Source organism: Squalius cephalus (assembly GCF_949319135.1).
Source record: "Squalius cephalus genome assembly, chromosome: 17".
Classification (NCBI taxonomy): domain Eukaryota; kingdom Metazoa; phylum Chordata; class Actinopteri; order Cypriniformes; family Leuciscidae; genus Squalius; species Squalius cephalus.
Window position 1 is genome coordinate 13464828 of NC_137138.1, and position 7773 is coordinate 13472600.

Sequence of the window (7773 nt, forward strand, 5' to 3'; positions counted from 1 at the left end):
ATCTCCAATAGCCTACAGTAAGGAAGTTATTTTCTGATTCTGAAGTCGATCCAACCACAGTCGTAACTAAAGTGGGGTGGCTTTTTTGTAATAGAAAATGTTACCAGTGTACACAATGCTGAAACAAATACTAAATCACAAGTAAAGAAAAACAAATATGGCTAATAGCAGGCCAGGGCAACCAAATAATTCAATCTGAGGATTCTGAGACCAAGTGGGTAGAAGAACATTAACAGAGGAACAAGAAAAAAACAAGATGATGTGACCATACTTCTGCTGAAGATACAAGTTTCTGGACTGATTTTAATTCGTACTGTTCTCTCTCATCCTGATGTAACAAATGAGGGTCGTCTTTAACACAAACTCTCTAGGAAGTCTCTTTAAGAGTCAAAAGAACATTTGAACATCATTTAAAAAGATTTTGTAGACATTTTTTGTTTAAGCATCTGATAACAAGAACCAATATTTAATAATAATGTTTATTATAGTTTGACATGTTTTTTTGCACAGTTGTAACTATTATACTACAGCAGTACAACATGATTTTCATTATGAATGTAATCAATATCATAAAATACTATATCAAAATGTATGTATATAATGTGTATATAGTTTTTGTCATTGCAAAACAACCTTCCATAAATAACAATTTCCCACTATGCTTGTTTTAAAGGTTTAGGTTTTGTTTCTAAAGCTGCATATGTAAATACATTGCTGTAGTCAGAATCTATCAAATCATCATAATTTAATCGGCGTGATATGACAGCTGCCTAACTAAATTGCTATTTTTACAGCAGCACACTTCCAGTCAATCTAGCAGCTTGACTACATGAACATCACACTCCTGCTCTACTTATCACAACACAATAAAATACATTTTGCTCACATCTTTAAAACTCTGCCAATTTGATGTGTGATACTAGTATTTGCTGTTTAGCATTGACTTCTCCACATGTCAACTCTCGCATAAATCTGTTTTTTAAAAATATACTTTTTTATAAAATATACTAAAAATTAAATTGTCAGTAAATAATGTATTAATCCATAAACTGCAGGATGTCGACTGGAAGGAGACCTTCAAAATCGCCAGCCATTTTTGTATTACTAATAAAATTATGGAGGTATCGTTCAAGACTGTTGTGTTTGGCTTCGCATAAAATGTTTATGTGCCATGATCAAACATACATGGACAGTGAGTCACAGTTCGCCTTATACATATACATACTCTATATACACACGTTTAAATTAACCAGAAGTCACTCAATATGTGGACATTTTTAATGTTTTATTAAGCCAATCCCTCCACCCAGTAGCTGAACTATATTTATGAGGAGCAGTATAGGGTTACTTGAATATTTTGTGCAATAAACTTGCTCCTTTTGTATACTAAATTTGTCTTTTTTTGCTCAATGCATGCTCTTTTTTTTGTGCACTAAATTTGCTCCTCTTTTTTACCTCCCCTCTTTGCTTTGTATGGAAGCAGAGAAAGTCATAATTTCGACTTTTTATCATAATTACAATTTACCAAAGCATGATTTTTTCTTTTCTTATGTTGTGGAAATGGGTTTCCGTAGTAGAGGGTTTTTTTTCAGACAGGATCATGATCCACGATTCTTTTTCATGTTAGTTTTTTCTGAAACTAAACTAAAACACTACATAGACTTCACTGTATGAATTAAAAATACACTGATTCTTAAAGCTACTGAAGTTATTCAGTCAAAAGCAGTGTTTTTCATTTGTATTTTGTTGTTTGATTAACATTAATGACATATTGCAGGAGGTTTATTAGGCTGCTGTCACTTTAAGACCGGTGCGCGCCATGGATCTAATATACTAGTAATGACACAAAACTGTTTAGGGTACATTAACTTAAGATATGACTGTTTATGTAAACATTCTATGTATGTGCTTCTCCATTTTGTGCACCAAGTTTGCAGATTTGCAGAGAACTTGCCCTTCTGAAGACTCTGCTGGATGGTCTGTGCTCAGGGTTCGTACGGGTGCTTGAAATCCTTGAAAGTGCTTGAATTTTGATGTTGTGTTTTCAAGGTTTGAAAAGTGCTTGAATTTTGGATAAAATGCTTGAAAATGCTTGATTTTGTAACTGTATTTCTTTCACAAGAAATATCTTTCTGACGAAATAGTTCTTTATTAAATGGAGAAAAATTTTTTAGCCCTTCAGAATCAGATACAGATTGATTTGCGTTACGCTGGCCAGAGCAAAAGTAGGCGGAGTTTTCATTTTGATTTTCGCGGTTGTTTGGATGCACCGTTTTTATTGGCCACGCAGCGGCAACAGTTGAACTATTTTAAACTTTGACCGCGGCGTGCGCGCGAGCTCGCTGAGCTCCGCTTTGGTCCGAGTCGCGCGGCGCAAGCTATTGAAATATATCGGTTTCATTTCATAGCGCAGCGCGGTCCGCGTCCTATCTGAAAGGGCCATTAGTGACTGAGAGTACTTGGTGTGATAATGTAATGTAAGTATTGCATAAGTCCGTTATTATGTCACGTTCATTTGTGGAATATGCAGTGAACATTGCCAAAATTACAGAAGTGTAACGTGCAAATTAACCTGCAAACATTAGCCCAGTGCATAACAACAGTCGTTGATTGCTGAAGTGAAATCAGTCAGTGTCATTAGTATACTGTTACTGTAAGGTTTAGGATGGCCCTATGGAATATTTACACTGGCCCAAGACATCTTGGCAATGAAATACATTTATTAGGCAGGTGTCTGTGCACTCAGATATTGTTCAAACCTTGTCTATATCAAGAATGTGTCCCAAAACGGGAAGGCCTGTCAAATATTTCTGTTCAAATCCTAAGTCTTCATATTTGAAATTATTTCAGTTTTACATCCTATAAATCACATTATCTGGTAAGCAATATTTGGACATTAATATAATGAAAAGTATATTATTCATATGCTTTTGGCTATATACTTAGTGATACATTTTTTAAGAATAAAACTTGTGATTGGCTTAAATATTAGGGCTGCACAATATATCAAAATATTGCAAATGTATTTATTACAATATGCATAATTGCATATCGCAACGGCTTGCAATAACTGGGGTCATGAACAAAAGACAAAAAATCACTCACTGCTTTTGGCTGAATGGGCTAACTTTTGTATCTTTAATAAGAATCAGTATATTTAATTCATGCAGTGAAAACTAAGCAGTGTTTTATTTTTACCTTTGATTAATCAGTTTCTGTTGTTAAATAAACCTAATGTAGGATAACCTGAACCCCAGTGATGTTAAAATAACACTTCTCATGCTACAGAACACTGATGTTCACTGTCTTGAAGTTGTAGGGATATTTTCTTATCACAAAAAGAATGTGAAACACGTATGTGTAGGTTATATCATTTTAAAGATATTTTAAAGATATATAATTTAAGTTAATTTGACACACTTTAAGCATTATCGTATCGCATATTGAATATCGCATTATTTAATGAGTTATCGCATATCTCATTTTTCTTCAATATCGTGCAGCCCTCTGCTATTATGAAACATTTGGCTGTTTATCTCTTTTGATGTGATAAAAACACTAAATAATAATTTTAACTATGTATTGGTATGTAATTTATGGTAGTGTAAGGTGCTGGAAAAAGCTTTAAAATGGACCTGGAAAGTGCTTGAAAAGTGCTTGAATTTGACCTTGGAAAAAGTGTACGAACCCTGTGTGCTGTTTTTCCCTCACTGGGGCCGATTTGTTAGCCTAGAAATCTAGACGCACCCTAGCGTGATCATAGGTATTAAACCTATGCGTGTGAACTCTGCAATCGACTACTTTGGACTTCAACCGAAAAACAGGATGTAAACAAAGGTATTTGCGCTGGCTTAAATAACATCATTTTTATACATATCTTTCACATCTACTGCAGTCAGATCCACTCGTGTTCACTCAGAAGGAATCACTCACATTTTCTGTGCACTTGTAATGACACATCAAGGATGTTAAGAGGCTAAAAGCAGGTTTAGTACTTGCCCCATTGAAGTCAACAGGGTGCAAATTTTAAAAATAGAATAACTCGGTGTAGGCAACACTGATTTTTGTCGTTGTTCTCTGTACTGACAGCACTCCAAATGTACAAAAAAATGAGCTCAATGTTAAAATTGACCGGAGTTCTCCTTTAAGTCATTCTTAAAAAAAGGAAGATGTGTTCGTAGTTTTGCCGGCCAGATTCAAAAGTTGAATCTATCAACTAACGTTAGCTCCGCTGTTGGGAAAACGCTCTGGTTGGTTGAAGCGCTGTCCTATTGCGTGCAGAGGGAATTTGAAAGACAGCCGTTTATCCCGCCCCTCGGATTGAGCCGTGTCTATGTTGAGTTGCCAGACCTAACATCTTGATGTAGGCTTGTCAGGCTACCGATTTATAGTATCTGCTTAATAAATAAATGTAAAAAAATAATAAAAAAAGTTGAAGCACTTCTGCTCTTCTGCCTTACCTTCTATGTTACACTACCTGACTCTACAGCTACGGCTGACATTTGTGCCGGAAGACCTCCGTTAAAGTTGGGTCTCTGTAGGATCATAAGTCAGGCAGCGACTTATCAAATCCTGCCATTCTGCACACGTTTTAAAAAAGAGCACTGGTTAGTCATGTATGTAAACAGGTATGTGACGATCAAATGTAAGACAATGCCATCTGTTCTCTTACCTCTGGATACTGGGGGTCATCCCTCACATCATTTTATGGCTGTTGTCCGGTCATTTCGAATAGTGCGGTGCCCAGACCGCAGACTGTTGTTGGGCCCGCATGATATTTTATGGGGCACTTAGGTGGGGGGCAACCTCCTGTTCATTAAAGCAAGAAATTTTATCTGTTCTTATACTCTACTTGACTCCTTAGCTACGGCTGAATTGTCTCTGGTGAAACCCTGTAAGATCTCCTTTAAAGTTGGTCTCTTTGTAGGATCATAAGTCAGGCAACGGCTTATCAAATCCTGGCATTCTGCAAAAGTTTTCAAAGGAGCACTGGTTAGTCACGCATGTGCCAATCTAATGTATGACAATGCCATCTGTTTAACAATCCTATTGTCTTTGTGTTATTGGTGACTGTTCTCTTACCTCTGGATACTGTGAGGTCATTTTTCATACAGAAAATCATTCTATCATAAGGCTGTAGTCCGTACACCATTTCGTACAGCACAGTGCCCAGACCATAGACTGTTGTTGGGCCCACATGATATTTTATGGGGCACTCAGGTGGGCGGCAACCTCCTTTTTACATTTTTACATTGAGTAAATATTTCATTTGTCTGTTTTCATTTATCTATTCTTATAAATAAATAATTTGCTCATTAAATCTCCACAGAAGAAAGCCAACTCACCTAGATGTTCTCTTGTGTGGACAGAAGATTTGACAATCCTACTTACTGTCAGTCTGAAGTCTATTCGTTTGAGTTCCATTGTCTCTGTATTGACCAGCATGTTGTCAGGTTTGATGCTACGATGGAAGACTCCCCGGTCAAGACAGTGCTTTGCTGCGAGCACTGCTTGGGACATCAGGTCACCTGCCTGTGATCCATTCGGTCGAGGCCTGTTGTTCTTGAGGATAAGCGCAAGCTCTTGAAGGGATGCGGATACTCCAGAATGAGGATGTACTATTTATTCTCTTCAAACCATTCCCACATATACACAATGTTGGGATTTAACGGAGGCTGTGTCAGCAGCAGATTTATAACCACTTCTGCAAACACTAGATCGGCACACCTAGGCTAGAGAAAAGTTTTTATCAAAAGGTTAGCTCACTATGGGCATCTAATTTTTCCCACAAACTTGTATCTAGATAAATTAGATTAATTTGGATATATTCAAAAAAATTGCAAACATACAATTTTTATATACTCGTCCCGTTGCTCTCTTCCGGATGAATTTCAATCTGCAATCTGCAAAAAAAAAAAAAAAAAAAAAAAACATGCATGTGTAAATTAATCTTTTAACTAATTACTATTAATGACTGTATATTCTCATTAACACAAATTTTTCATTTGAAATAATTTTAAACATGTTTTGATCAAGGCTAGAGTAATTCTACCTTCTGGTTATCAGATTTCTGGATCCCCTCATACAGAGAGCCATTGCCACCTCTTCCAATTAACCTCTTGTATTCATAAAGTTTCTGATATGGAACTACAGAATATTAACAAAAAAAAAAAAAAAAAAAAAAAGTTAATTTATATAAACTTGAATACCAGTGCTGGGTGTGAATTATCAATAAATATATACATCCAATGTAAATCAGGAGATTAAATATGGATCATGTTTATAGTTAAGTGAGAGTAAAACAGCATGATAATCAATCAGTTTCTTTATAATCATATTTTTTTAATAGGGACTGGAATACTGGGTGAGGTATTATGGTAATTATTACTTTACCCCACCTCTCCATGTTAGTCCCGTCCAAATACCACAGTATTCATTATTTTTACTTTATTATCTTACATGTATTTATTTACCTTGATTACCTTTCTTTACCCTTTAAGTAATGTGCTCATTACTTTCGCCTTTTTTCCCTTAATTATGGTTGACATTTTTGTTGTGCTTTCTGCTAAAGTTGGAAAATGTTCAATAAAAATATTTGAAAAAAATTGAAAAACCTGACACCCTTATACATTCACTTCCCCCTTCACATCTGTTCCAATCATTTTAAATTGTTTAGCCATTGCACTTTGAATAAACCATCTCACATATTTCGACAAATTATCCTTGCTTTATTATTGTTTAGCCTATTGTGATTTAATAACTAAACTTCAGCAACCTAGGGCAGAGATATTGGAACGTCTGTATCATAAATGAACAGCTTTCAGAAATAGGCCTATTCACTGATTATCACAGTCACAATCACGGTCTGGTTCATATATATTTTAAAATAGTTGCTTGATTTTGTAGCAGTTTATGCACTTTAACCCTAGACTGTGTAAAGGGGTCAAACTGACCTGGAAGCATGCTGTGATTTTTCAAAAATATTTTATAATAAATATTTGATATTCCATTAATTCTTTAAAAAAAGTATTTATTTATACTGTACACATGCATACTTTTTTTAAACAGTCACAAAGTTCTCAAATGTAGAACCTACTCAGACGTTATGCAATTTCAGATGCAGTAGATGAGTAGAGAAAGGACATCTGAAAGGTCTAAACAAAGGAAGAGGTGCAAACTCTGCCCAAAAGTAATGCTTAGAAAGGTGAATATCTTACTGAAATGTTAATCTGAAAAGACTCATTGACAGTTCAGAATATACTTTAACTGTAAATTAAATTTAAAATAGTTTAGAGTTTGTTTAGAAAAAGTACAACTGCATTTTAAAATGAATACATTTCATCTTTTGCAATGCATACATTCAAGGAAAGTGGACAAATAAACATGTTTGATATTAAAATATTTTTGTATCATCCATTATTTTCATTATTCAAGTATAATATAAAAAAATTTTATAAAGAAAACCATTCATTCCAATATGGGTCATTTTGACCTCTTTATGCATTCATGTAGGTTTTTCGGTTCATGCATTCTAGAGTTCAATTATGAGTAGATAAATTACACACTCAGAAAAGCATTGAAAGGAGACAAATAGGGAGGTCCAGCCACTTGGAGAATTCTCACCATTGCTGTGTGACAAGTGGGAAAATGTAGTCCGCCAGTCATTATCACAAAATAAACCTTCCTGTTAACAGCACTGTTTTCAAACCTAATGCACAGAAGATAATTGAACTATATATCAGTTATATAAATGCATGGACGACGTTGCATTGA